This window comes from Euprymna scolopes, chromosome 33 (genome assembly GCF_053919585.1).
Source record: "Euprymna scolopes isolate OS-2025 chromosome 33, ASM5391958v1, whole genome shotgun sequence".
Taxonomy (NCBI): Eukaryota; Metazoa; Mollusca; class Cephalopoda; order Sepiida; family Sepiolidae; genus Euprymna; species Euprymna scolopes.
Genome location: NC_136514.1, coordinates 1 through 22977, shown reverse-complemented (window position 1 = coordinate 22977; position 22977 = coordinate 1). Strand labels below are relative to the sequence as shown.

The 22977-nt window shown below is 37.3% G+C and overlaps 1 long non-coding RNA gene across 1 annotated transcript; it reads right to left on the bottom strand.

Moving 5' to 3' along the window:
- Nucleotides 1–1982: 1982 nt before the first annotated feature.
- On the bottom strand, nucleotides 1983–22844 carry LOC145258079 (uncharacterized). Its single transcript, XR_013864038.1, has 2 exons — nucleotides 22758–22844; nucleotides 1983–4099 (listed from the first exon to the last, which is right to left on the bottom strand). It is a non-coding gene; the product is annotated as an uncharacterized LOC145258079 (long non-coding RNA).
- Nucleotides 22845–22977: the final 133 nt, after the last annotated feature.

The following is a 22977-nucleotide window of genomic DNA, read 5'->3' as shown; positions in this document are numbered from 1 at the left end:
TCCATTTGTGCAGTTTAGCCACACAAACATCTGCATTGGCCGTAAACACATCTACATAATGATTTAGCTCCCGGTAGTCCATCTCCGGGTGCACTTTGGCTTTGTTCTACTGTATCACCGGGGAATTAGGCCTTTGGGGGGTCTTAATTTATTCTCTGGGTATGGCACGAGCCAACCATTATCTATCCAGGTGCGGAACTCCTGTGTGTATTCTTCACAGATTTCTGTCGACACTGGGTATTCTGACACTCGATTGTATGGCCTTTCAGGGGGGGTGGTCCTCAGACCACTTCCATGATGTGGTCCACATTCGGTTTTGATGGTCAAAGGTGGCGGTGAAATCCGGTTCATTAATATAAATTGCTGTGCGTTTAATATTTTTACTGCCGCCCAGCCGCACTGATCCTGTAGGTTTGACAACGACACCTCCCAGAGCTTTTATGGCATCGATCCCTAGAAGTAAGTCAAACCCCAGCGGTTTGCCATACATCACCAACAAATCGATTCTGGCAGACACATCTTCATCAGTGGATACAAAGGCCACTCCAACATCGCAACACACATTTGATCGTCCTCCTCCATTTCCATGTAGAGGGCCAATGCATCACCTTCCAGATATTAAGGTAGCAAACTCGCTACATCATCCACCTGCTGAAGTTATGTGACAAGTCTCACTTTTTTTAACCACGCTACAACATCTCTCTCACCAGAGGATGGCTTGATAATATCACTGCTTATCCACACCTTCGCCATAGTCATGCCGAAATAGCTTAAAGCAAAATGTAGGAGGCAAAAAAATAATCAGGAACACAGATAGGAAATAGTCAGTATCGCCCACCTCTAGAAGAGAGGGATTTCTTGTCTGTAATAACCGTGGAGAAAGAAAAAGAAGACAAAAAAAAACAGAAAGAAAAAAAAACTTGCTTCTCGCGGACACGTGGTTCATCACAAAGAACAATGCAATCGCCAGAACCACCTACATGCAATCTGCAGGATATCGACTGACTGCTTTCCAGTGTCCTGCGTTTATAGCAGCCGGGAATTATGTATTTTCATAATCGCGCAAGAGCAGACGCGATTCTACGATAATTGCATGGGGTAAATGCTAATAAAAACCCATGGACGCCATCTTGGAACTCTCTTCCGCTCAGCCCGAAACATAACAGACGTATCCAAGGTTAGCTCTCTATTTCCCCTCATTTCGGTTATTGCTAATTCTGCTACACAGTTTAAATGCTTGCAGGGTGAGTGTAACTCCTATAATAACACAAAAACTAGTACTTAAGTTGGTTATGTCAGTTACACAATGACTAAGCTATCCTGTTGCCTTACTGTACATAATGTAGAATCTAGCACTATATTAGAACATTTACAGGAAAAACATAACTGTCCTCTCTCCGAAGTTAGAGAAATTTTAATCAGCAACACACAAATAATACACCATGAAATCAATGTTAAAAAATTAAAAGCTTTGGAAGCGGTATATATAAGAACTCAGAAACCTGTCCTAAATGTGGTTACATTCCAATCTAGCCAAAGCATTTTAAAATGACTATCATAACCCCTTTCCTTTCTGACTTTGCTCTCACCTCAAAACCAAGACACTCCCTTCATTCCTCCATTCTATCAGAACCATCTGAAAGAACCATGCTTCGGATGCATAATATGTGGAAATTAGAAAAAAAGATTAATTCTGTGGCAGTCAACTCAACCATTTTTTGGAAGGGGACTCCTTTTTTGCATTACTGTTTTCGCAAGTCATGCATGTGTATCAAACTAAAAAATCTATGTTTAAAAAGCTTATTTTGCAACCTCATAACATTATAAGCACTTGTGTTTGTGTGGGCAAATGTGCTTGCCCATAGCCTTTTGCTTTCTTTCCTTTTTTCATGTTTTTGTCCGAGTCCGGCTGTTGCAGCTCATTTTATTTTTGGTTGCACTGGCATTCACTGCTATTTTTATTAAAAGTAAAGTTGGCTTGATTTATTTTGGGGGGGGGGAGGGTCCAGTGCATGGGCAATAAAAAGTGTTCAATATCCTTAGGATAACACGTGTATCCAAACTGACTTTCATATCAACCCGGGCGTTGCCCAGGTTGACATGCTAGTTCCTCACAAATGCCAGTGTAAGTTATCCATACTAAAGAGTTCTTCTTTGGGCAGCGAATGTCATTATGAATATTTAATCAAGGTTAACTTGTAGGGAAAAGCTTTCTTATGCAAGATTGATCTGACAAATTCTGTACAGAGAGACCTTAAACATCAGAGGATAGTGTTTAGTAGGCATTCAAATTCTCCCTATTTTTATTTAAGAAATCAAGAGGCTCTCTTCTGGAGCTAACACTTGATTCCATTACAGTTTATATTTATATCCAATGGCTCTTTATGGCTGTTACCTGTATTTTGTTACAGTCCAATCTGCCAGGGATTTTTTCTAAGTATTTCTGAAGATTCTTTTTCATTAGGCAAGTTTCTCCTATCACAACTGATATATGTTTCAGACATAATGTCGTTTTTAGATCATTTTTTAGGTCCTGATATTTATTATCTTTTCCCGTTCAGGCCAAAGTCATTTGGGACTCTGGCATCGATAATAAGCACAGTTTTTTCGAGCTTGTTTCATAGTACAATGTCTGGCTAGATGGCCTTGTCTTTTATGTATCTGCCTGCTTGCATGTCTTTGTCATAGAACACTGTCACTTTTCTATTTTCTTCATCAAACAGAAGCCTTCTGCTCTTGAGGCACTGGAGTGAAGTATCCCTGTCTATATACTCCTGGTAAAGCTCCTCCAAGAACTTTCCTTCTCTCATATATTCAAGTTCTCTCAGCATGCGTAAACATATGATGTGTTAAAGTTGATTTCTGGGAAAATGCTGAATGACACACTTCACATATATAAGGTTTTTCGCCAGTGTGTGTTACCATATGTCTTTTTAAATCATATGTTCTTGAAAATGCTGACCCGCACACTTGACAGGAATAAGGTTTTTCACCAGTGTGTGTAAACATATGACTTTTTACTTGTGATTTCCGTGAAAATGTTGTACCACACACTTCACATGAATGTGGCTTTTCACCAGTGTGTGTGAACATATGACTTTTTAAACAGTGTTTCTGGTAAAATGTCAAAGCACACACTTGACATGAGTAAGGCTTTTCACCAGTGTGTTTTAACATATGCGTTTTTAAGTTGCATTTCAGGAAAAATGCTAAACCACACACTTGGCACGAATGAGGCTTTTCACCAGTGTGTTTTAACATATGATTTTTTAAATTGGATTCAAGGGAAAATGCTGAACAACACACTTTACATGAATAAGGTTTTTCACCAGTGTGAGTGTACATATGGTTTTTTAAATTGGACTTGTGCGAAAATTCTGAACCACACACTTCACATGAATAGGGTTTTTCTCCAGTGTGTATTAACATATGGTTAGTTAAAGTGGATTTCCGGGAAAATGCTGAACAACACACCTCACATGAGTAAGGTTTTTCTCCAGTGTGTTTGAGAATATGACTTTTTAGTTGTGACTTCCGGGAAAATGTTGTACTACACACTTCACATGAATGAGGTTTTTCACCAGTGTGTGTGAACATATGTCTTTTTAAAGATATTTTCTGGGAAAATGCTGTACCGCACACTTGACACGAATAGGGCTTTTCACCGCTGTGCTTTAACATATGAGTTTTTAAATTGCATTTCATGGAAAATGTTGAACTACAAATTTCACATGAATAAGGTTTTTCACTAGTATATGTAAACATGCTTTTTTAAATTGAACATATGCAGAATTGAACCTATCGCATTTTTTATTTTGCTGATTTTATTTATAAAGAAACGGGGAATTCTTCAAGTGCCAGAAAATGGGAAACCATTTGGGAATAGCATGCATGTATTGGCTCTCCAGTATTGTTTCAAGTGAACCTAAACTTACTACTTGCCACTGGTATTTAATTGTTGCGATTCAGGAGAGGTATCTTTGGAGATTGTCCAACTTTTGCCATAAAAATTTCACATACCAGTTACACCATCTTCAGTGATATTTTGTGGTATTTACCAAGATTGATGGCTGCACAATCCGGTTTCTGCACTTGAAATCTGAAAAAAAGATCATGTATTACTTATATTGCTTCATCAGAGTAATTTGTAACCAAAATAAAATGCCTGTAGTAGTTAAATCCATCAATATGTAAAACTATTTTATTTGTAATTAATATAAAAGTCATATTCATATATAGAGTCATGCAAGTTATACTTAAATGATTTCTTATTTGCATACTTTAATCAATTTTAATTAATATATATATTTATATACATTAATAAACAGATAGGTTCTAATAAGGTTCTAATCTTATAGATTCTAATGAAGTTCTAATCTTAAAGACTAGAAATAGAAATTTTGTATCAATTGCTTCATCAAACTTATAACAGAAGAAACCATCCACCATGTCTCTCCAGATTACCATCTTTCACATCTCTACATAATCTCTACATAATTCCATCAGAATAGCATATTTCCTGTCTGTACAGAATATCATCTCTCATGTCCTTATAAAATCTCATCTATTACTTCAATATAGAAATATGATCTGTCATCTGTAGAGAATACAATCTATCATGTCTCTATATAATACCATTCCTCATCTGTCTTTCTATCATGTCTCTAGAGAATATCATCTCTCATTACTGTACAAAAAACTATCTCATATGTCTACATAATACCATATATCATATGTACAGAATGCCATCAATCACATCTCTACATAATACCATCAGAATAGCATCTTTCATGTCTGTACAGAATACCATCTTTCATATGCTTATAGAATACCATCTGTTATTTATTATTACCATTGACTGAATATTATTTCTCATCTCTCTACAGAATATCATCCGTCATATCTGTACACAATATCATCTATAGATGTAGGGACATTATAGATGCATTATAAAACATGGTTACTTAAAAGAAAAAAAACACTGAACATTATTGGTATCATAAAACCGAAATCAAAGACACAATCTGGTTACTTTTTAGCTTTGGTGCCATGGTAAGATAACATTAAATACTTAGGAATTACATTAGCTGATTATAACCAATACTTAACCAGTCCTACAAAAATATATTGAAAAGACAGTTTATCAAACATGTCTCGGGAGAATATCATCTTCATGTCTTATTTCTCTACAGAATGTAATCTATTAACTCTTACAGAATATAATCCCTCATATCCGTACAGAATGTCATCTCTCATGTCTCTGAGAATGCCATCTCCCATGTCTCTAGAGAATATCATTTCTCATGTGTCTACAGATAATCATTTATCATATGTCCACAGAATATCATCCACCATATCTACAGAATGTCATCTATCACATCTACATAATTCCATCATGTTTCTACAGAATACCATCAGAAGAGTATCTTTTGTGTATGTACAGAATACCATCCCTTATATCCTTATAGAATACCATATATTGTGACAATACAGAATTCAATCTGTCATATCTTTAAAGAATACGATCTGTAATCTCTAGAGAATACAATCTATCAGGTCTCTACAAGATATGCTCCATCATATCTCTTCAGCATACCATCTATCATGTCTCTATATGATACCATCTATCATGTCTCTACAGAATACTATCTCTCTAATGTCTACAGTCTATCATTCATCATCTCTCTACAGAATATCATCCCTCATATCTGTAGAACGCAGAATTTCTCCTTGAACGGTATGAAAACACAGTCAGGTTAGTTGTTAGCTTTGGTTCCATGGTAAGATAACATTGAATACTTCGGAAGTATATTAGTTGACTATAACCAATACTTAACCAGCACTCCAAATATCTGTGCAAAGACAGTTTATCATTCATGTCTCTAGAGAATATCAATTATCTCTTATGTCTCTAAAGAATATCATTTCTCATATCTCTACAGAACATTATCTTTCATATGTCTACAGAATTAACATACATCATATCTACAGAATGCCATCTCTCAACTGTCTAATGAATACCATCCCTCAACTCTGTAGAGACATCATTGATGATGTGATTCTGTAGAGACACGATACATGGTATTCTATAGAGAGACAATAAATGGTACTCTGTAGAGACACAACAGATACTGCTCTGTAGAGACTTGATAAATTGTATTCTGTAGAGACGTGATAGGTTTCATTTTGTAGGGAAATGTACTTTATCAGAAGCATATATTTTTACCATGTATATCAGTGATTGAAGAATATGCAATTAATTAGACTATATCTCGATTTTATCTAATTAGTATTATCTCTTCCAGATTACTACAATATTTGTCTGTGACTGATATAACATGTAAAAATCACACCCACTTACAATAGTTTTATATTCGGATTTCACTATGGTTTGTTTGATCTGTGTGAGCTAACAGACTTTCTTGTGTGGTGCAGTTTCTCAAGTAGCAGAGTACTCACCTCACAGATTTTGTATTAATTTTTTACTAATGTTATAAAACTTTGTTACATTAAATGAAGTAATTGAAAGAAAGAAATTTTTCTTACTATTATTCAAATGTTTTGTTTAATAAAAATTACAATATCGTCACATTTTACATTTTTTAATTCATTTTTTACTAATATTATAAAACTTTGTTACATTAAATAAATTAGTTGAAAAATATCAATTTTTCTTACAATTACTTGAATGTATTGTTTCATAAAAATTACAATATTGTCGTATTTTACATTTTTTAAAAATTTTCACTAATGTTATAAAACTTTGTTACATTAAATAAAGTAGTTGAATTAAATTATTTTTTCTTACTATTACTTGAATGTTATGTCTAATAGAAATTACAATAATATCGCATTTTACATGTTTTTTTTTAATAGCATCCCAAATTCTCATATGAAAAGATGAGCGCATCTCTTAGTAATATAGTTATCTCCTCAGCAAAAAGACAATTGTAAGAGTGCCACATTTAGTATTATCAATCATAAAAATGCATAATGACTTTATTAATTGTAAATTATTTTTTTTATTTTTGTCCCAAACCAAAAGTGCCTCTTTGAGAGAAAATCTAGACGCTTAATTTTAACCTCGTATAAATAAGCACATTACATTTGGGTACTTATGCACTTTTTATCATGCTGAAATAAAAACATTATTATTTAGAAAGCCATCCTTAACATGGGGAGGGAGTGTTTTCTAACAATTTTCTACTCTCACTTAACAATTTAATATAAAAGATATCACAAAATTTGAATTTAACTTCAGAATACTATTTTTTAAAAATAGCACTGTAGCAAAACTGCATAAGCACATGTAAGTAGTGATTAAAAAGTACTACAAACCTGATCTTGTACAACATGCCATCCATTTGAGGAAAGGGATAAAGAAAAAAAGTGGCCACTCCTACTATTTATGAACTGGTAGTAACATGAGGTAACGAGACTGGGGAAATATGCAAATGACATGTAGTCGGTTTTCAAATAAAAAGTCTGTGTGTCAGAGAGAGCGTGTGTTTCTTTAGCAGAAGTAAATTCTGACAGATGTATGCTGGGGTTTAATACCAAGAATAGCGAGAAGGAGAACGTAACACTTGGGAATTCTTTCTTTGGACTTTACTTTCTAATAATACCAACATATTTAACTGCAAACTATTTTGGTGCAACAAGAAAAATGAGTGAACAAGTAAGGTTAAAAAGCAATATCCTGAGGCCATTTACTGAAAGTGATATCGTCGCATGGCTTAACAAGCTGAAGTTGGTGGCAAAGCTACAGAAGATTGAAGACCTAGCCATATTGATTCAAATGTATTTGGAAGGGAATGTTCTAGCAGTCTATCTAGAAATGGGAGAGACAGATCAGATCATTGCTGAGAGTATTGAGAACCAATTTAAGACTGCATTTACAGAGAGCACATTTGAAGCTTATAATAAGCTCAGAAGAATAAGGTGGACCGGAGAATCAATGGATGTATATGCGGCAGAGATAAAGCAGGTAGTGAGATTGGCTGGATATGCAGGGCGCAGCCTTTAGAAGACTGTTTAACTGGCTATCAGAAATGGTTTCCCAGACCGCATCTTTATGGAACTGCAACGACTTTCAGGAAGCGGATAAAGAAAAGAAATGGGAGATCCTGCTATTTATGGACTGGCGGTAACATGAGGTAATGAAACTTTTGGGAAATATGCAAATGAGATGCAGTCGGTTTTTCAAATAAAAGGCCTGTATGTCAGAGAAAGAGTGTGTCTCTTTAGCAAAAGTTAGCATTACAAGCGTATGCTGTATTTTCGTGGACATCGGCAATATTACATACCCAATGTACTTCAACAGGTCATCTTTTTTATTCGTGGGTCAATTTTTAAAATCATTACATTGATGGAAAAAAACAGAATAAGTATTCTAATTATGTTTATTTTTTTTATGATGATAAATGTTTTTATGCTCCAAGTTAAAAATGAAAAACAGTAACAAATGACGACAGCAAAAAGGTAAATTGTTTTTTCAATGTTTACATTTCATACATTACATTTGGATAAACATATGCGGGGTCAAATTTGATTGGATATGGCTGAAATTTTGCAGGCTATAAAAACATAGAAGTTCATCATTACTGGACTTTGATTTATATTTTTACGACCACATGAAGCAAAGTTACGACCGAGCAAATTTGACGAAGAATATTTCAAAATTGATAAGATAAATCGGCATATATCATCATACATTTTCATATAGATAATAGTTTCAGAATTATTTTCATGTCTAATATGTAAATATTTGATAATTATTAATTGTGCTGAAATTTCCTTAAAATGTTATTTTTTATAGAAATTCAAATCTGCTTAACAGGAAAACGTTTCATGCTGAACTGACTAAAGTATCCTCTTAAGAATAGAAAACTGTTTTTCTGCTTTCATTTTTATTAGACTAGTCATTTTTATCTTCAGTTTGTTCATTTAAAAAAATTATTTTGAAGTTTTTCAAATTTTATTTTCAAACAATACCAAGTCAAAACTATTTTGTTGTTTTTAACTCTTTTAGTACAATATACTGTAATCGTTAAAAAACAACAAAATGTACTAAGTACATGCATTTTTGTTATCATGGTATTTATAACTTCTTGCTTGTACTTAAGGTAGAATTGTATTTTTTAGTGATCCAAAAAAACAAATATATAATAAAAGGTACTTGTGCACTTATGCTACCATGCTGAAATAATAACGTTATTATTTAGAAACGCATTCTAAACATGGGGAGGGAAAGGTGTTTTGTTAACTATTCTATACTTTCACCTAACAATTAAATAAAAAAAGATATTGTGAAACTTGAATTTAACTTGAAAATACTATTTAAAAAAAAACGGTAACATAAGTGCATTAGCACCCAAATAAATATTACCAAAGGCAAGATAAGTTACTTTTCTACCTAGTTAGATAAGTTTTTAGTGTAAAATGTTTGTTTATTTAAAAAGTTAGTGTTGAGCACAAGAAAAATAGCCACGTGGTATCTCATGTCTTTGAAATCTCAACAATGACTTAAAAATATACAAAATACTGTTAGAAACCCAACCAATAAATGTCCTTGTGACATTTATTGGGTGGGTTTCTAATAGTATTTTGCATAATTAAAAAAAAATTTTTTTCAAATCTAAAACAAAGCCATCATTTTTAACTGAGGATATCTAAATAATAATAATAATAATAATAACAACAACAACAATAATAACAATAATAATTAGGCAGTTCAAGAAAGAATTTCATTGTCATGCATTTTGTAAATTTTTACCTTGTTTTCACATTAACATTTTTCTTTAAAATGACTACTTCTAAAGGTTTTCGGGTATGCTGATTACCCTTTTATTTCTTTGTTTACTGCTGTGCGGGAATCACCCTCCAAATGAACTGTTCTATCCATTATATAAACCATAGACTTTTTGATCCCAGGTGTTGATTAAACACCAGAGCTCCCGGAGTCTTTATCGTCACGTTGGTTTGTTATTTTTCCTGCGATTGTTTTACGTATTACTATTATTATTGCCGTGTTAAATTTGTTTTATTTGTTAAAGTTGTTATTGCTGTTATCTTCCTGCTGTTATTTTTGAACGGGACTTTTACCTTATTTTTTTTTATTATTTTTTTTAATTTTTTTTTTTTTTTCTCCTCTCTAACCCGTCGGCCATGGCGTCCGCCAGCAATGTGCCGTCGGAAGAGGACAAAAGTGGCGAACAAAAGAATGGGTGGGCAAAACCACCTAAAGTTAAAATAGACGTTAACAACTTTTTAACGGAAGCAAGGAAATGTTTGCAATATGTTACAGAAACAGGAGTTACGTTAGAAGCACCACGGCTACAGGAATTTGCCAAGAAAACGATCTCACTTTTTGTGGTAGATCGCAAGACCAAAAAATTGATCAGGTCAACAAAGGAAACTGTAACTAAATTACTGGCAACGGCAGGAATGCGTGCGGATCGTGTAACGAAATGCAGAGGCTACAATACCTGGGCCGCCCTGTTTAAAACAGAAGAAGAATGCGTCGCACTAACTAAAAAAGAAATCATTACACAAGACTACATTTTAAGAATGGAGTACCTAGGACGGAGGAGAACGACTGTTTCCATTTTCGAAGTGCCAGGGGCGGTCCCAGGTGAATATCTAGCTGCCTACCTCCTGAAATTCGGTGATATTACTGGTATAGAGGTGGACCAGTACAACGGAGTCTGGTCCTTCGACATCCTTTTAAACAAAGAAGCTTTCCTCGAAATACCCTACTTCCTGGAAGCGGGAGCTGAAAAACTCCCCATTGTGGTCACAGGGAGGAGGCCGACCTGCTGGATTTGTAGTGAAGTAGGTCACTTAACCTACACTTGTCCGAAAAAGACCAAAACCAATGTGACAAACACAACAAACCCTAAAGAGGTGATTGTTGGGCACCTCGAACCTGAGGCTAGAACGCCAACTACAAGCAAAAAAATTGAAGTGATTAAAGAAATCACAACAGAAGAATTCGAAAAAAAAATTCAACTCTGAGATGGAATCACCTAAAAAGAGAGAATGGACGCTGGTACCGTTTTCTAAATCGCCTCGTAAAACGTACGCGGATAAACTGACCAAAGAGCAGATACTAGACATTAGGACCAGTAAAGACCCGGGGGGCAACAAGTTTAAGGCCCTGCTAAAAATAAAGGACTCGCTTGATGAAAAGCGCAAGCAAAGCGAGAAGAAAAAAGAAAAAGAAAAAATATTAGATTTCCCCGAATCTCTCTTCCCCGAAAAGCCTGCCCCTCCTCCAAAAGAGAAAAGATCACCCCGTAAAGCGCCACCCCTCTCTCCCGCAAACGTACCAAAAAGAGACCCAAAGTTGACAACCCTAGGCTCCCCATCCAAAAAGACCCCTAAACCGTCCCCTAAACCGTCTCCATTCTGCTCCCCAAACAATACACCCCAAAACTCCCCCCCCCCCGCTTCCCCTATGAAAATTGACATGCCCCCTCCTCCATCACCTCGCCCTTCTACTTCTGAAAAGAAAAGACAAAGAAGTCCCTCCATTGAAAAAGACCAAAAAAAGAAAAGACCCCCTTTTTTTCAGGGCAAAGACGTGTGTAAGATCACGGCTAATATAGAGACCATATCCAAAAATCACGTTAGAAAAGACTACCGAAACCTCTACGCAGTGAAGCAGATAAGCAAACTGGACATTACAAACCCAGAAAATTTTCCTAATGCCAAAAGACTTTTAACTGTGGTCAGAAGTCGTGAAGAGGCCAAAGGAGTTTGGACTATGCTGGAGGAAGCAAACTCTGCTTTTAATATCATTCCTCCAGCAGCCTTTTTTAGCGACTCCGACATATTTAAAATGGAGAAACTATGTGTTGGACGGGTCCCCATAAAAATCCACCCTTCACTTTATAGAGCGATTAAATTAAAATTTCCTCTAGACATCGGTGGTCTGTCCCCTGATGGGGCCATCACTAATGAGATGACCTCAGGATCATTGGGGACAGCTGTCGGTGTCTTGGCACCGTCCATGTTTGTTAAGGATACCCAACCCTAGATAGATCACAATGGCTTTAAGGTTAGCTACTTTGAATGTCCGAGGGTTGAGGGACGCCTCTCGTAAACTTCGAGTTGCACGCGACCTTCAACGCCTCGGGGTGGATATATGCTGTGTACAGGAAACGCACTTCATTCCCAGTGATTATCAGGGTGTGCTGCTTAGGGACTTTCAGCTCTATTCAGCACATTTTGATTCCCACTCGAGGGGTGTTTCCTGGCTAGTTAGACACACTCTTGATGCTTCGTGTGACCCAGTCTATGCTGATCCAGAGGGAAGAGTGCACGTGCTGGATGTTACCGTAAAGGATGTGGCATTTCGATTTATTGGGGTTTATGCTCCCAATAGCCATGGCGAGAGGGTTTCCTTTTTTCGGGGGATTGAGCCCTTCATGAATTCGTCTCGGCGGATAGTTTTAGCGGGAGAGTGGAACGCGGTCCTGGATCCCGATTTAGATCGCGGGGGTAATACTTCAAGGGCTACTAACCAGAACCGGGATGCTAAGGCGTTTCGAGACTTTATTGACAAGTTTGATCTTGTCGATAAATTTCGAAACGAAAAGCCCGGGGATGTAGTTTGGACTTGGACAGGTAGACGCGGCTCCGATCCGGTGCAACTTTCGAGTTACATCGATCGGTTCTTAGTTAAGAGAGTCGACTTAGGGCTTTTAGACTGTCCAAGTTTTCATAACATAGTTTATTCGGACCATAGGTTAGTCCGGGTTCGGGTAAACTTAGATAGCGTTAAACCTAGGATGGCTAGTTACTGGAAGTTCAACATGTCGTTGTTCGACGTGAAGGGCTTCCGGGAACAGCTTTTACTAACAATACAGAGGGAATTGACGGGAGCCATTATCGGTAATAAGTGGTGGGGAAAACTTAAACAAGTAATTAGGTCCTTCGCTGCTGATTTTAGTCATCGACTCAATCTTAATTCTAGAGCAGCGAAAGCGGCACTAGATGATAGATTAAAAAGGGCGGTGGAGGAGGGGGATAGTGATAGTTATACTTTAATTAAGGCTGAACTGGACTCCCTGGATAACAGGAAGGACCAGGGTCTAGTAGTTAGGGCTAGGTTAAAAAGAGTGCCGAACGAGGCAACAAACATGGCCGCGTCAATGCGTGCGGAGGAGCGTCGACGTGCGACTGATCGACACATCGCCAGTGTCACATTGCCGGACGGACGAACCGTAACATCAAATGATGGAATCCTGGAGGGTTTTCGAGCTCATTTGCAGGAGCTTTTTACCATGGAGCCCGGTCTGGAGATTGAACAGTTTGACACGTATTTAGCTGACTTTTCTCGCCTTGAAGCGACCGAAGCAGCTACGTGTGAAGGTAGCATAAAAGAGGAAGAAGTCCTTGAGGCTCTGAAACAAGTCGGGCTAGACAGGACCCCTGGGATTGATGGTCTGCCTTACGAGGTGTACTTAAGGCTGTCGCCCATTTTTATTCCTTTGCTGGCCACACTCTTCAACTCCTGGTTTAGGAACGGGTCTATACCTCAGTACTTTACCAGGGGGATCATTAAATTGCTTCGCAAAGATAAAAATGGAGGGGATGGGATTAGCAATTTCCGGCCCTTAACGATGTTAAACACAGAGTTAAAGATTTTGGCCAAGATCCTAGCAAATCGTCTGCAGGTTGTTTTACATCGTCTCATAAGTCCCGAACAGACGTGTTCTGTTAAGGGCCGGACGATTCAAGATAATTTGCACGCGATACGCTTGATCATAGAGAAAGTCGACACAGAAGCCGCGCTGATCAATTTAGATCAGTCCAAAGCATTCGATAGGGTGGACCATCGTTACCTAGGAGCTGTTCTTTGCTCGGCTGGGTTTGGACCCCAGTTTCGCTCATGGATTCGCCTCTTGTATGCTAACCCCGTTGCTATGGTGGAGGTGAATGGGGTGAGATCGAAGCCCTTCAGGTTAACAAGATCTATCCGTCAAGGTTGTCCGTTATCACCCATGCTGTATGTCATCGCGCTTGAGCCCTTTTTGCGCCAGCTTAGGGTGAATCCGGTCCTTCGCGAGATTACTTTGCCAGGTGGTTCTACCCCAGTAAAGTATACCGCCTATGCCGACGACGTGACTGTGCTTGTAACGAGCAATGCCGAGATTAGAGTCGTCGACATGGAAATAAGACGGTATGCACAGGTAACAGGGGCCATAATCAACCACGTTAAGTCTATTGGCTTACGTGTTGGTGCCTGGAGGGGAACGCCCCTTCAGGGGCCCTTTGGCTGGACTGATGGGCCCTGCAAGCTACTCGGCGTCTGGTTTGGCCCCGACCTCCAGCTGGAGAAAAATTGGTCGGAAGTGTTGAAAGCGGTCAAGACCACAGCTCATTTGTGGTCTTTGAGAAATCTAACTTTAAAGGGTCGGGCGGAGGTATGCAATACTCATATCTACCCCCTGATCCTATACCGTCTATCAGTGCTTCCACTCCCGAAGTCCTCACTACTTGAACTAGTGCGTGCTCTTTTCGCGTTCTTATGGCGCGAAAAGCAAGCCATGGTTGCTCGGGAGATCTGTTGCCTGCATCCGTCTGAAGGCGGTCTGGGTATGCCGAATATCAAAATACGTAGACACACTCTAAGGCTAATATACCTAGACCGAATGTGTACACCTGACTTAGGGAACGGTGTCTTCTGGATGGAAGACACTAAGAAAGCCTTTCCAGCTTTGGAGAGTGTGCATTCGGCTGAGGGGGAGGCACGCAGGAGGCCCCGAAACGAATGCCATTTCTATCGCGAGTGTCGACAGGCGTTGAAGTTCCTTCAACGGGTGAATGAAAGCCTCTCTGACACCCGGCTGTTGTCTCGCAAAGCGCTATATAGGGTTTTAGTGAGGGGATCTGTCCGAGACGAAAAGATTGAGGAGTTCGGTTTCACGAATGAAGAGCGTCGCTCGATATGGCCTTGGGCGCCCGGGCTGAGCTGTTTCGATAACTACGAGGCATCGCTCACCTGGCTGGTAATCCGAGATGCCCTCTGGGTTCACAAAAAACTTTTCATAGCGGGTTTTACAATGACACCTAGTTGTGTCCGATGCGGAGAATGGGAGGAAGACCTAAGCCATGCTTTCTTCCGCTGCGCTATCGTTCGACCATTATGTGAGTTAGTTGAGAGCTTCACGGTTCGCATACTGAACGGGCGTTTTTTTGTGCTGGATGCGGTTTCCCCGTGCTGCAATTGGGCGCCGAGTATGAAGAAAGAGGAACGTTATGTTTTTCTGTGTTTGCTAGCTGTTATGAGAGGCGTGATTTGGTCGACACGACAGAAGGAGGTTTACGGAGATGAGACCTTCACTGCTCCCCAGCTTGTTCTCATGTTCAAGCATCGGTTGAAAATGCGAATTAAGCTGGAGAAGGTGAAACTCACTCCTGTGAATTTCAACGAAAGGTGGGTGAAAGCTTCGCGACTGTGTAGAGTGACTGGAGCTGGCCTTGAATTCGTTTCTGATTTGATTTAGGTCAAAAAGGATTTTGGGTATCTTGAACTAACAAGACATCAGTATCGGACCGATTAGTTTAGTATGGGTTAGTTAGGCTTTATTGTTTGATTTTTTAACTTAGCTAGAGTATGTATGTGTTCATCGTCCCAGTCCCTCTTTTAGTTTGCCCTTGTCCCCCCCTTTTTTTTTTTTTTTTTTCCCACCTTAGGTTCGATAACCCCCATTCCCGACCCTAATTAGGTGACGGATGGACTGCTTTGTCAGTGATGCAGGCCGTCTTTGTGGTGTTTATTCAATAAAGTCAGTTTTCGTGTGGACCTGCGTCTTTTCGACTGACAAAGCTTTCTATCTGCCACAATTTAGTAGTGGGGGGCTCTTTTACTAACTACTATTTTTTCATTGTAAATATTTCATTCTTTTTGTATATAAAATTTTTAGCCCCAACCCCCCCACATCATGTATATATCATTTTTCGGGTTATAATTAGGATTCCCATAGAGTGATTCTGGTATTCTGGTGAAAGTCTAGTTAAGTTAACTTTATGTTAGATAGGTCCACATTAAACCCCCCCCTATTTTTGGCCTTGTGCCACATTTTGTGTATATTTATGCAAATAAATATTAACACCAGAGCGACCCTCGCCTGCTCAGTGACGTTTACTACTCTTTTCAGTTGTAACCTTTTTACGTTGTTGTTCCAGTAATACATTGTGTAAACTCTATTCCGTTGTTCTGCTTTCTTTATGGCTTATTGCAAGCCATAACACTGGTGACATTGGATTCGGAGAATGTACTCATGTTTAAAAACAGTGTTCTAAAAAACTAAACCCTGACGACATTGGATTCAAGGAACATACTTAAATCAAAACCAGTAACGACATTTAAAAAAAAAGTACTCACATTGAAATAGTATTCTAAAAATACTAACAACGTCGGACTCAAATGTTATGAAGCCTAAGGAAGTGTCTAACATAACATTTGCAACTGAAAGGTTCATGGTAACTAAAAAAAACGCAGATCATTACAAAAAAAAAGAGTTGAAAAGAAAAAAGTTTGTCATGACTTTCAAACATAGCACTGTACTTTTGCAAAAAAAAAAGCTTCGTTGTGACTTAGAAAGGTAAATTTTTATACTTTTGGAAAAAGAATTCGTCACTTGTGGCTTTCACTGCTAAAATTGGGCATTATTTTTTTTTCTCTGGAGAAAAATATACACTTGATTTTTGTTTCTTAAGATAATGAACTTTTTATATATTTACGGGGTTTTTTTCTGTTCGTTTTTTGTCTGGAGGAAGAAATAAGAAAGAATAAAACGGTTTTGTAAAATTCAGCAAACGTTTTGAAATAGCTAATGCTGACAAAGCAAAATGGACAAACTGAAAGTAGCGTTGGAACATTTGACCAAGTTGCATATCAATGCCACAAAGAGTCAGTCACAATCTGAAAAACAGTGGACTGAACATCAAATACAATTCGAGGAACAGCAAAAGGAATTGCAAAAACAGTTAGCAGAATGTCAAATACGAACCGAAGAACAGTAAAAGGAAGTTCCAAAAGTTAGCCGAACGTCAATTAGAAGTTCAAAAACAGTTAGCCGTATGTTAATTATGAACAGAGGAATTGCTTACAGAAATTGTTAAGAATAATGCGAACGCGGAAAGCAATTCAGCAGTTTCTCAGAATACAATACAGACCACGATATACAATTTTAAATACAAGGAAGAGGAAAAATCATTTGCAGCGTATTTTCGGCGTTAGGAAGATTTTTTAAATATTGACTGCAGAAACTGGTTTGATCAAAAGAAAACCAGACTTCTACTACAAAAATTGGAAACGGCTGAGTATGATAAATTTGTGGATTACATCTTGCCTTGGAAAATAGCAGATTTATCATTTAAAGAGATGGTAAATTTATTAACAGAACTTTTCTCACCAAAAATGTCTCTTTTCCATAAGCGTTGGAGATGTTTGAATGTGGTAAAAGACGATAATGACAATTTTGCCACCTACACAGCTGTAGTGAACAAACACTGTGATGACTTTAAGTTGTCTGAACTAACAGCAGACAATTTTAAATGTCTTATGTTTGCGCAAGGGTTATCCTTGGGAAAAGATGTGGAAATCAGGAGCAGAGTCCTTACAAAATTAGAAAATGAATCAAACTTAACACTTCAAAAATTGACTGAGATTGTGGAAATTATAAAAAAAGATGCAAGAAGGAAATTATAAAAAAAGATGCAAGGTGGAAATTATAAAAAAAGATGCAAGAAATATCGAAGCAGGCATCGCAAATATATTCTATTGATATATATTTTTTGCGCTGACCCTTTCTTTTTCCCTTTTCCTATTGAGGGATAAAAATAAATGTATTTTATTTTTTCTCTTAATCCATTAAGTTTTGATTATGTACAAGAAAAAAAAATCCTTTCTTGGTACAGCTGAAAAAAAAATCACTTTTCTCCTTCAAGACAATTTGCATGAATTAGTTCACGGTGTACTAGCGAAAACGCTTTTTTTTTCTTTGGCTTTCGTAGTCACTTTGAAATGGTCACTTTTCTCCTTCAAGACAATTTGCATAATTTAGTTCATGTTGTACTAGTGAAAACACCTTTTTTTTTTTACTTTCGTAGTCACTATAAATGGTTATTGGTATTTTGCTTTCAAGTATCCAGTGTTTGAATAACTCGTTCTACAATTTTGTAGTTACTTTCGTTTGTTTTTCTTTTGTTTTGTTTTTTCGACCATGATAACTTTCCGCATAGATTATTTTTCGAATACTGTTGCTGTGTCTACAGAGAATTCTCAAGTAAATCTTTTTCAAAATCTTCGATGTTACTGTTGTGTTCAACAGTAGATTTTTTATCTTTAACTACATTTTTTTTTTCAATCTTTCTCGAGTACGTATTTTTAGTACACCATTGTTGAGTTTAGTAATGAATTTTCCCGCGTGAATTTTTTTGAATTCTCGAGGCCACTGTTGTGTTTAATAGTGGATTTCATCCTGCGTAAGTCTTTTTTCAAATTCTTGACGCCTCTGTTGTGTTTACTAGTGGATTTTATCCTACGTAAGTCTTCTTTTTTTTTTTTAAATTCTCGACGCCGCTGTTGTGTTTTAATAGTGGATTTTATCCCACGTAAGTCTTTTTTCGAATTCCCGTCACCACTGTTGTCTGCACAAATAATTAACAAGAACATGGAAAGTAAAGATATACAATATATTAGGAAGAAAAGTTATATACATATTTACATGTCTTCAGATATACTTCAGTTGGAGATATTCCGGCAGGTGGCGTGTTGCATGTTTTACAGGAGGCAGCATAGGCGTCTTGCCTATTTGGCGGTCGTCACCAAACTTTGCCGGTATTGGTGATTGATACAATTATATATCTCATTCACCTGCCTATGTTAATTAGTGGGTGTCTCCACAACAGTTACATAAGAGTACCAAGTTTTATCAGAATAGCTTGAAAAATAAATAAATGGTGGCGAAATTACTGAATTTCATGGAATGGTGAGGTGGAATTTCGTGTAATGTTTAGCCCACTTTTTCTAAAGGAAAATGTCCACAGAAAAGCATAAATTTTGGCACTTAAAATTCTCATAACTTTTGAACTACTGATGGTATTTGCAGCATTTAAGCGGTTTTAAGCATCTTTTACATAGCTCTTTTCATGCAAGTTGATAAAATTACAATTATCTAAAAAGAAAAAATCAACTTGTAATGCTACAAAAGTAAGTTCTAACAGATGTGCGCTAGCACTTGATACAGAGAAATGCTAGGAGAACATGATGGTTGGGAATTCTTTCTTTGGACTATATTTTCTAATAATACTAACATATTTAACTGCAGTAGCTTTTTTTTTTTTTTTTTTTATTACATTTTCACCCCAAACAAGGCAAATTGCCACTTTGGTGTAGGGGGCTACTATCAGGGGCAACAACTACTGGGGTACTATGTAGGGATTTGGGCAGCAAGGTGTCGGTTCACGTTACACTTGAACTTCTGCACGTCAGTACTGTTGGGGAAGCAGGGACCTGGAATGGAATTCCAGAGTCTTGCGGTTCTGGGGAAGAAACTATTGGAGTAAAAAGATCTTTTACATCTAGGGACCTCTACAGTGTGGGGGTGGGATCTAGTAGCCTGTCGGGTTTGTCGAGGGTGCTCGCGTCGTGGGGGCACAAGTGATTGCAGTTCGTCAGAGCATTCACCACTAAAATACTTGTAGAAAAGGCAGAGGGATGCAACATTTCGTCGATGGGACAGAGGCTGAAGCTTAGATGCCAGTTCAGGGCCTATCAGGTTTGCGACTCTCTTTTGAACCTTGTCAAGGAGCGAGAGACTAGTAGCAGATGCACCAGCCCAGATGTGGCAGCAATACTCCATACATGGGCGAATGGTGGCCTTATAGAGGTACAGGATACTTTCAGGTGTTAGTAGTTTTCTAGCACGGTAGAGAGAGCCTACCTTTCTTGCAGCGGCCCTGGCAATGCCTTCAATGTAATTGTTCCAACTCATGTTTCCTGTGAACGTTAGGCCAAGGAGTTTGAAAGATGGACTCTCAGATAAAGAGTCGTTGGCCATTGCTATGGGTGGTAGAGAGGGTTTCTTGTAATTATTGAATGAAACTAGTTTAGTCTTGGCAGCATTGAACGCGACCAACCACTTTTGTCCCCATTCCACTACAGATTGGAGGTCTTCCTCTAGTGTTTCTGCCATTTCTTTAGAAATGTGTTCATTCGTCTTCCTGTCGTGTCTGCCATAGAGTGTAGTGTCATCAGCATATATACCCATCTCAGAGGCAATGTTGTCGGGGAGGTCATTTATGAATATCAGGAACAATAGAGGTCCAAGGATAGAACCCTGGGGCACTCCCGCATTTATATCATATTGTTTAGATGTGCGACCGTCGAGGACTACCTGGATTTTTCTCTTATCTAAGAAGGATTTAATTATGTTAAGTATTCTACCAGTGATACCGTATGATCTGATTTTACTGAGGAGACCCTCATGCCATACCCTATCAAAAGCCTTAGATATATCTAGAGCTACCGCTCTGCCTTCCCCCGCTTTGTCCAGTGAATGGTATATACGTTCAGAGATCACAGTGAGGATGTCTGCTGTGGAACGGGCTTGTCTAAATCCATATTGTTTGTCAGTCAGTAGTTTAGCATCTGTAAGATGATGGACTAGAGCATGGTTAATTATGGTCTCAAATATTTTGGCAAAAAGTGGGAGGAGGCTAATGGGGCGATAATTTGATGGGTCTGTCCTTTCGCCAGAATTCTTGAATACTGGTACAACAGAAGCAGTTTTCCAACAGCCCGGAAAGCAAGCTAAAGTGCATAAGCACCTGATTTTGTTTTAAAGAAATAATTATTAATCTTTTAAAAATAAATGGCATTTGTGCATGGCAGGGACCACAACTATTATTTTTATTTTGTTTTGACTTAAAGGTGACAGGGGGCACTTCTCGGTAAAAAAACATGGCAAATAAATAGCAAAAATAATTTAATAAAACCTAAGCATTTATTGTATAAAAATGTAATAAAATATGAGGTATTTTTTTAGTTTACCAACCCTCGGAATTCACCTTTAATTTGTCTCCTTAATAGGTTTTCGGGTACGCTGAGAACGAATATCGCATTTATTTTTTGTGCAAACCTGCAGTTATCTGTATTTGGAGACATTCAGTATCCAACGTAATCACTATTGTTTTTGCTGGTGGCCATCTTGTTTCCCATTTAGGAAAAAAACACCAAAAAGAGCCAAACGGAGTCAAAAGGGTGAAAACATGGCCGCCAAAACATTTTTTGGCTTCAAGGCTGAAATGACCAATATTTTTCCGTTTCCCGATATCAAAACGGACAATCTTTTTTTCACTTTCTTAAATGCATTAATCTTTTCACTTTCTAAATTATATTTACTTTTTTTCACTTTCTTACTAAAATGTGTGCACGCGCATATATACTTGACGTTTCACAAGGTGCATGAATACATAGCGGACATTTCAAATAACAAGATATATTTTTCATAAAATAAAGTTTTCACTTCATTTAATAGTAAAAATATTGCTAGGAGTAAGGGGGCAGGTGTGTTGTGGCAGCCAAGGTGGAGGTGCAGGTGTATTGTGGTGGCCGCAGCTGCTACAATACACCGCTTACCACAAATGTAAACATAGAATTTCTGTGAAATGTTAAACAGTAAATGTCGGCGCATATTACGGTTAATTAAACTGCAGAAGCACCTGTTAAACTACACAAGTTCTATAATTGAATACCCCTCTCTCCCCCAAAAAAGAACGAAAAATATAAAATATGTTTTTGTAAACTTAATTTTTTTAGATCAATTAAACCGTAAATTTGCGACGGATTTGATTATCAGATTTGTGGCCAGCAACATTGAATATCCCTAAAAACAAATTGTGATCTGTGTTCTGTTGTAGCGAAAGGTAATATTTACCTTTTAATTTATTTTAATAAGTATTAGTTTAAATACTGTTTTTAATTTGTGGTCTTGTTTTTATGTTCTTTCCTTTAACTCAAGATTTCTTGGAATTTACCCCTTTCCCCCTCCAATAAACATTACTTTTTTTTTTTTTGCGCCAACGCCGGTGATAGGGAGGGGGGATTTCAGTTACACGTGGCATATGTAGCCCTTTTTGACATTTTTTTCGTTATTGGAAACAAGATGGCCGCCATTAAAATGGTAAGGATTACGTTAAATACTGAATTCTTCAAATACGGATAACTGCAGGTTTGCACCAAAAATAAATGTGATATTCGTTCTCAGTGTACCCGAAAACCTGTTAAAGTCGACAAATTATAGGTGAATGCTGAGGGGTCAATAAACTAAAAATTTACCAAATATAATTTTAAAATATATATTGTATTAAAGTAAAGTTATAATTATTTTATTTTAATGATTGATTTTTAAAACATTTGTGAAATAAAGTAAAATTGGATTTTCCCCCAACATTTTACCGAAAAGTCACCGTAAGCAAAAAAACTATTTTCTTACAGTGACAATTTAACTTTAATTCAAAAAATGTTTTATTAAACATATATTTATTAAATAGGAGTTATCGCTCTTGGTGCAAACCAAAATAATGGTCTTGCATGAGCGCCGAATTAACTTCCATACCATAAATTAACTTTTAATAAAATAACTTTGATGATATCAATTAAAATGGAATCGGTGAAAATGGAATTTAAGGAATCATCAAATATGTTTTAAAGAAACATCAATTTAAAAAATACCTACTGAGAAGGAAGAAATTTATATGTCGTCCATTCGTTAAAAAAATCAATCTCAGCGATGAGCTAAACATTTTTAAAATGGCGACGAGAGAGCTAGTTCGCAGAAAATTATGAAAACTTAAACGAGACATTTTAAGATGGGACCGATGTTTTTGGTAAATAAGTTTAAAAAAATAATCTTTTAATTTGTCACAGTATTTTAATATTATAAAAGTTAACAAACA